General features: G+C 45.0%; 1 non-coding gene across 1 annotated transcript; it reads left to right on the top strand.

Moving 5' to 3' along the window:
• Window positions 1-7510: 7510 nt before the first annotated feature.
• Trnat-ugu lies at window positions 7511-7585 on the top strand. The gene has a single exon. It is a non-coding gene; the product is annotated as a tRNA-Thr (tRNA).
• Window positions 7586-9034: the final 1449 nt, after the last annotated feature.

The following is a 9034-nucleotide window of genomic DNA, read 5'->3' on the forward strand; positions in this document are numbered from 1 at the left end:
AAGACAAGAGTTAATAAGAGAAGAGTTACGCGCAATAAAAGCTCTTAATAGACCCTGGCAGGTGCAACAATATAGCAAAAATCATTATTTTGCTTAACAGTGACAGTCAAAACTCAAATCCACGCGAGCTTTTGGGAAGAAATAGATGGTATGAGAGTATTGCTCTGGCATCACAAATCCAGGACTAAATTGGCGTCCCGAAAGCAAATTTCGGGTCGCTCATTTTCTTAACCAGAACCCGGGACTGTCCCGGAAAACCGGGATATCTGGCAACTCTACTGATGGGTAGTGTAAGTAAAGGCCTCGTGTATCTGCCTTTTGTTTATATTTGCATCTGAATTTTTACATTTGTATGTTTTATTCGTTGCTGTAATTTTTTTTAATTTACCTTGATTTGTATAAAAACGGAAAACTCCACGAAGGTCTTTGTTTTATTAAGTGTACTCTCCCCTGCTCTCTATACTTCTCCTAGCTGAAAGCTGCCTTACAAGATCGAGGTGAAAAGGAAGATGGACACATTTTCCTCCATTATTACTTCACTATAGCAACGCCCAAAATAAAAGCAAACCGATGCCGCCACCATTTCAGTGGCCCACTGCCAATAGCATATCTTTCTCTGTGGGGGCCGTTCCGGTCTATAGCTCGCGTAACAGCTGTGAACTCTGCTGTGGATGCAGGGCAGGATATAGCTGAGGTTATACAATCTCAATTTTTCTTGTAGTAAATCTCGTATCTTTCGGGTGGCGAGCTGTTGACAAAACTACGAGAGTTGACTGAAAAGTAATGCCTCCCACCTTCGTAACTCTTAAATAGTCGACAGCATTGGTATGCGGCAGGTACTGGCTTGTTCCGTAGCCTGTTATCTACAGCTCCAGTTGGCGGGAAGCCTTACCATTGAACGGCTGTGTTGTCCCAGTGTAAAGTATGGAACCCTGCGCAGACGGTAGTTCAATGCGATTTAAGCAACGTGCAGTCACTGAATTCTGGACAGCAGAAGGTGTCACCCCAAAGGAGATCCGTCAGAGAATCAAAGCAGTTCATCGCGATTGTGTTAATGTTAGTACTGGTGTCGTTGGGCGAGTAAGTTTAAAGATGTTGAGGCGGGAGCGTGACTAACAAAGAGTTGGTCGTCCTGTGACAGCAACCACCGAGTTTCACAAGAAAAATGATGACACATTGATTCAGGACGATCGTCGTATCACTCAGAGAAATTGCAAGCACAATCGGCATTTCACACCAACGTGTGGGTCACATTATTGCTTTGCTTGGCTATCGGAAGATCTGTGCACGACGGGTACCCCGGATGCTGACTCCTGAAATGAAAGCGCACAGACTTTAATTTTGCCAGGGACTCCTCTCGTGTTACGAGAATGGAGGTAACGCCTTTCTCCATTCAATTGTGACAGGAGACGAAACTTGGGATACACCATCACGACCCGGAGATGAAACAGCAGTCTATGGAATATAGACACAAAGACTCATCCCGGAAAAAGAAATTCAAGACGCAGCCCTCAGCTGGAAAAATTATGGCCGCAGCGTTCTGGGACGCAGAATGTGTTATCCATGTTGATTTCGTTGATCGTGGAACAACAGTAAATTCAGAGCGTTACATCACAACGCTACGAACTCTGAAATGACGGCTAACAAGGGTCCGAAAGGAAAAGGGAAATGTTTTCCTGCAGCATGACAATGCCAAACCACACACTTCACGTGTCACCACAGAAGAACTTCAGAGCCTGAATATCACCACCGTACAATATCCTCCATACAGTCCAGATTTAGCAACGTCTTCCATCTGTTCCCAGTGATTAAAGTCGATCTGCGGGGACATCATTATTATTCAGATTAAGACGAAAACTGTGAGACTGTGGTTGCGGAAACAAAGTGTAGACTTCTTCGTGACGGCTTCGGAAAACTTGTTCATCGTCGTCAAAAAAGGTATCCAACTGGCTGGTGATTATGTGGAAAAGTGAATATTGGTAATTAAAGACCACATTCTATGGATTCTTTCTGTGCTTGATTTATTAAAATATTCCCTTCCAAACCCAATTAACCAAGGAGTAGACACTACTTTTCATTCAACCCTCGTATAAAAAACTTATTAGCTTGGAATTTTTTTGACATAATAATGGAACTTATTTCATTCTTTTTACAGATCATAATCCCTAGTAAAAGAAAAAGAAATATTTTAAGTGAGACGTTTGTGTGCCGCTGGACTGGAGGAGGAGTAAATTTAGGGAACCTTTCATTCCTGCTCAAGTGGGACATATACACCTCACTTAAAATAATTGCAAAACTACAAACAACAATTGAAACTTAGAAACATGATGTCACTCAGAATGCTTAACAAAAGCAAAAAAAAAAACAGTTTTTAGAGTAATAGGCGCAATTTGAATTAATTCAGTGACGAATGGGTTAAGCCTACTTACAAAGTTTCAAGAAACAGCATCGAGTGAAGAATCTAGGAGATTACACTACAACTCCCTTCGTACAGCTCCCATAAGGGTCGACGAAAAGACTTAACTGTATTTCTCATAGGTGCGTTTAAGCAGTCACTCATCCCGTGCTCTGTACGGGATCGGCATGGACAGAAACCCCCGTATAACGAGAAACACCCTCTCCGTGCACCACGATTTGCAAAGCATTTATGTAGTAGATCTAGCTGCTCGTTGTTACAGTTATTAGGCTCTATGGCTTTAATATCTTTTGCCGTCCCTGCTTAATATATTTTGACTGAGTGATTGCTGACGTAGTAAGTTCCTCTCATGCTGAAGAAATCAAGAAAACATTTTCAGGTACTGGCTCTTAAGAACGCTAAAGCACAGCAAATCGGAAAAACAATATATCAAAATTTCAAAGTTTCGGAAAGATCAGTATGTGCTGCAGATAGAGCAGTAGTAATTCAAAATTGGAAAATGATTAAGTACACTAAAAAGAAGAACGCACCACGAAGGAATTATCTGAATGGGACAGAAATCGATAGAGGTGAATTTCGTGTACAGACAAACCAATGAATTCAATGTCACCAAAAATTGCATGATTTATTCAAGAGAAAGAACTTCACAAACCAAATCAATAACGCGTTGGTCCATCCTAGGCCCTTGTGCAAGCAGTTATTCGGCTCGTCATTGATTGATAGAATTGTTAGATGCCCTCATGAGGCATACCGTGCCAAATTCTGTTCAACTGGCACGTTAGATCGTCAAAATCCCGAGATGATTATAGGGTCTTCCCCATAATACTCCAAACTTTCTGAATTCGTGAGAGATCTGGCGACCTTGGTGGCCAAGGTAAGGATTGGCAAGGATGAAAATAAGCAATAGAAACTCTCGCCCTGTACCGGCGGGTATTATGTTGCTGAAATGTGAGCCCAGAAAGATTTCCCATGAAACGCAACAAAACGGGGCGTAGAAATAGTCGACGCAACGTTGTGTTGAAAGAGTGCCGCAGATGAACATCAAAGAGGTCCTGCTATGAAATTAAATGCCACCCCGGGCCATCACTCCAGGATCTCAGTCGTATGGCGGACAACAGTCGGACTGTTATCCCAAAGGGGTCCAGGGCGTCTACAGACATGCTTTCGGCATGAAATTTCACTGTCTGGAGTAGCATTGTCTTCAGTGATGGCCCTACAACCACGAATGATGATATGGGGTGCCATTTCCTTTCATAGCAGGTCCCCTTTGGTTGTCATACCCTGAACCCTTAAGCACAACAGTAAATAGACGATATTCTACGCCCCGTTTTGTTGCCCTTCGTGGCAAGCCATCTTGGATTTCAGCAAGATAATACCCGCCCGCAGACGACGAGAGTTTCTACTGCTTGTCTTTGTTCTTGCTAAACCCTACCTTTGGCACTAAAGTCGCCGGATCTCTCGCCGCCCCCTCCCCCCCCCCCCAATCTAGAGCGTTATGGGCAGGGCCTTCCAACTAGTTCGGCATTTTGATGACCTCACGCGCCAAATGGATAGAAGTTGGCACGACACCTCTCAGGACGCCATGGAGCAACTATCAATGGCAAGGCGGGTTTGGTTGATTTTGGGGAGGAGACCAAACTGCGAGGTCATCGGTCTCATCGGATTCGGGTAGGATGGTGAAGGAAGTCGGCCGTGCCCCTTCAAAGGAACTATCCCGGCATTTGCCTGAAGCGATTTAGGGAACTCACGGAAAAGCTAAATCAGGATGGCCGGACGCGGGATTGAACCGTTGTCCTCCCGAATGCGAGTCCAGTGTGCTAACTACAGCCCCACCTCGCTCGGTTAATGCCAATGCGAATGAGCGCTTGCATAAGGGCCAGAACTGCACCAGTGCATTATTGACTTTCTCAATTTGTGAAGCTCTTTCTGTAAACAAATCACCCAATTTCTTTGTCTGTATGTGTACATCACATTAACGATTCCCGTCCCCTTCGAATTATTCCTTCGTAGTGCGTCGTTTATTTTTTCTTACGTTATAAAAGTAACAAATTACACATTGTGGAAATTTATATCCATTGCCCTTTATGAACCGTAACCTATTATTTGCCGTGCGAATAAGAATAAACAGCAATAATAAAACCACGAATTAGATACTGTAAATTAAATAAACTAGTGACACCCGTGAAGAATGTATCAGCACACACAGACGTAGTGGGGTTGTGGACAGAAGTGTGGAAACATCGCAAGAAATGCAGGCTTCAACATTAACGTAGATGCTTTCCAAGCATGCAGGTTGCGCTTTTGTATTTGACCACGAAAGGCACGTCTGTAACGTATTCAATACGTTACAAAGTCAGTCGCGGTCCGAACACTGTTCTGTGTAAAACTTCCTGGCAGATAAAACTGTGTGCCGCACCAAGACTCTAACTCGGGACCTTTGCCTTTCGCGGTCAAGTGCTCTACCATCTGAGCTACCCAAGCACGACTCACGCTCCGTCCTCACAGCTTTACTTCTGCCAGTATCTCGTCTCCTACCTTCCAAACTTTAAAGAAGCTCTCCTCCGAACCTTGCAGAACTAGCACTCCTGAAAGAAAGGATATTGCGGAGACATGGCTTAGACAGAAGGTAGGTGACGAGATACTGACAGAAGTAAAGCTGTGAGGACGGGGCGTGAGTCGTGCTTGGGAAGCTCAGATGGTAGAGCACCTGCCGCGAAAGGCAAAGGTCCCGAGTTCGAGTCTCGGTCCGGCACACAGTTTTAATCTGCCAGGAAGTTTCATATCAGCGCACGCTCCGCTGTAGGGTGAAAATATCATTCTGGGAACATCCCCCAGGCTGTGGCTAAGCCATGTCTCCGCAATATCCTTTGGAACTTTTGAAGGACATACTTGGTGGTATTGTGGACAAATTTGAAATTGTAAAGTATGTTGGAGACAATGATAATTACCAATGTAAAATTCGATGCTCTTTATCTTGTGAAGGATTCAGTCAGGACGACCAGCTAACTGATGAAATGAAAAGATGTTAACAAAATTGCATCAGGTATTGTTGATAATGAACCACCTGCTTAAAAACACTAATTTTACGTAAATGTATTATTCTATTCTTATATGTACCTAGTTATGTTGATTGCCTTATATGGTATTACATCTTTGAACGTCGTTTTATTTCTATCATCTGTAATCAAAAACGCTAAACGACTTCGCGTTTTACTGCCTTTTCATCATACACAGGACATGTCCCAAAACAAACACGGGTTTGTAGCGCTCAATCAGTGCTTGTGGTAGTTATAAATCTGTAGACGATTGGAAGACGTGTGCCTTGAATTGAGCACAGGCTTAGAAAGGGAATTAGCGTTAAGAGCCTTAGCGTGTCCAAGGGCCTTTGAGGGAAAGGGGAGGAGGGGGGGGGAGGGGCGCAAGTACCTATGTATGTGGAGGCCAGTGTGTGGGAAGAACAATGTATAACATGGTGGACCATCAACACACAAAAAGTTACGATGATTGTTTCTTCCAACCTCTCAACAAGTCTTCATGAGTAGCATTCGACTCTCCTTGAACCAGTTTTTCATCCACCTATTTTTTTCTGGTTTGAACATAATAGGTACCTGAAAGAAACACGTAATGAGACGGTTCAGCAGTTTCCCTACTGTAGAACATCCGCTATATTGTGTTTTTCACCTCTTGAGATAGTTTGCAGTCAATGTCAAATTTACATTCGGATGGGTCACCCGCTCGATTTGACGTAACGACAGGTAAACAATTTTTTTGTTCCCGCCGAGCAAACCACTTATTTTATTGCGTTTCCGCGGCACACGAACGTATCTGTCTTTGTGTTCTACGAACTCAATCACGTGCTATTACCCTCTTACGTCGCACTCCTCGGGTTTGCACGGGGGTCATTAGCTGGATTTCGACATCACTCATCGCGAGGCTTATCGACTCGCAATGAAATTTGCTGGAGTGTGTTTCAGATATCTCTCGAGAGCGATAATTTACGCACAATTTAACGAGCTTCGCACTCGAGTGGGTTTCGACCATCACTTTCCTACTGGCAGTGCGTATCTCGTGGACGGTCCGAGTAATTGTTGCAGGATTTCACTAACAGATGTAAAACTACTTGTCGAAGAATCGGTGCTGTCTGAGTCCACTGCTATGATGCGAAATGGAATATTCAGATTTTACTCATTAAGATATGGAAAATGCTACAGCGAATAAGTATAGTACCTGAGGAAAACAACACTGCTTCAGTACGGTACAATTTTCTGTACACTTCTGCACGTTAAAGGTGGTGATCTGTCGCTTTTGGATGGAATACTGCACACGCCTCTGCAGCGAATTTCGATTTCTTTCGACCATCCCCTGATTCGCTCGTAACTCTTGACATGGCTGTAGCTTTCGCTGTTTTTGAGATGACCACTTGCTGAAAAATCCAAAGGAATGAGGATAGTGATCTTCAGGAAGCTAAGGCACCGGCCCTGCTCGACCTATCCATCTCGGAACGTACTGAAGATCTAGCGCGAAATTAGAATGATACATTAATACCTTCAGCTGCTGACGGGCGTTGATATATATCAACGGGGACAGGTGAAAAAGTGTGCCCCGTCCGGGACTCGAACCCGGGATCTCCTGCTTACATGGCAGACGCTCTATCCATCAGAGCCACCGAGGACACAGAAGACAGTGCGACTGCAGGGATTATCTCGCGCACGCCTGCCGCGAGACCCACAGTCTCACTTTATATGTCCACACACTACATTCGTAGTGTCCCTACCCAACACCCTCATTACTCGTGGAAGATATTCTTACCAAGTCCCGTAAGAGTTCGAGTAATATGTGTGCATCCGCAGAGAAGAGGAAGAACAGACACCAGATCCATGTAAGTATATAGTTCTGGTCATACCGGCCGTGATCTTCCTCTTCTGTGCGGATGCACACATATTACCCGAACTCTTATGGGGCTTGGTAAGAATATCTTCCACGAGTAATGAGTGTGCTGGGTAGGGACACTACGAATGTAGTGTGTGGACATATAAGGTGAGAATGTGGGTCTCGCGGGAGGCGTGCGCGAGATACTCACTGCAGTCGCACTGTGCCCTCGGTGGCTCAGATGGATAGAGCGTCTGTCATGTAAGCAGGAGATCCCGGGTTCGAATCCCGGTCGGGGCACACATTTTCACCTGTCCCTTTGATATATATCAACGCCTGTCAGCAGCTGCAGGTATTAACATATAATTCTAATTTCCTCCTAGACGTATATAAGTATGAAGACCTAGCGGTCGCCCTGCATCAGCAGAGAAATGTGCCGATGCCCAACCATGCATTCACAAAATTCAGCAATTACTGAAGCCCGGTTACATGTGGCTTAAGGCAGTTTACGTGTTAAATATCTTGTTGCTAACCGGAACAACACACTATAAGACAAAAATAAGCACCACGAAGGAATTATCGAAATGGGACTGAAATCGGCATATGTGAGCGGCGTTTACACACAAAGAAATGACTACAATTTCAGAAAAATTGGATGATTTATTCAAGAGAACGAACTTCACAAATTGAGCAAGTCAGTAACTCGTTGGTCCACAACTGGCCCTTACGCAAACACTTACTTGGATTTGCATTGACAATTAAAGGGTTCCTGATATGGAACGAAATGGCACCCCAGACTGTTACTTCTGGTTGTGTCCAAGTACGTCTTCGCCGGTTATCGGGGCTCCGCCGGAAACGAGGCTCATCACTGAAGGCAACTGAAGTCCAGTCAACGAGATTCCAGGCCCCGATGACCAGCGATGACGCTGGAGACATTCTGCACCCTCTTTTGTTGACCTTAAGGGCAGGCCATCCTGGGCTTACGTTTCAGCAAACTAATGCCTCCCCCCGGCACAGCGAGGGTTTGTACAGCTTGTCCTCGTGCCTGCCAAACTCTACGTTGGCCAATAAGATCTCCGGATCTCTCCCCAATTGAGAACGTTTGGAGCATTACGGGCAGGGCCCTCCAACAAGCTCGGAATTTGATAATCTAACCCGCCAATTGGACAGAATTTGGCACGCTCTCTATGAGGAGGACATCCAACCTCTATCAATGAATGCTAAGCCGACACACTACTTGAACTAACTTGAACTAACCTATGCTAAGAACAACACACACACACCCATGCCCGAGAGAGGAGCCGCGCAGTCAGTGACATGGCGCCTGTAGCCAGGTGGCCATTCCGAGCGGCTGTGATGGTCTCCTTGACATTACAAAAGGCCGGGGATGGTTGTTAATACGGTTCGTGATTACCAAAGACAGCAATGCATGCCCTGCAAGGTTGGTAGCTGGTTCTTACGGTAGGAGTTTTCAATTAATGCATCAGCGCGTTTGGCAAGTGCTGCATGACTGTCAGCGTGTCTTGCGAATTCATTGCACACTTGCTCGATCGGATTTGATTCGGGAGAAACGAGCAGGACATTCCATTCGCCGTATATCCAGTCGTTGCAATAGTTCCTTCACCAACACATTTCGATGAATTCGCGCATTGTAGTCCGTAAAAATGGACTCGGGGCTGAATGCGCCAGTGTGAAGACGCACATGGGAGTCGCTACAGTGTCACAATAACATTGACTAGTGGGTGTACC

Source organism: Schistocerca piceifrons, chromosome 9 (assembly GCF_021461385.2).
Source record: "Schistocerca piceifrons isolate TAMUIC-IGC-003096 chromosome 9, iqSchPice1.1, whole genome shotgun sequence".
Classification (NCBI taxonomy): domain Eukaryota; kingdom Metazoa; phylum Arthropoda; class Insecta; order Orthoptera; family Acrididae; genus Schistocerca; species Schistocerca piceifrons.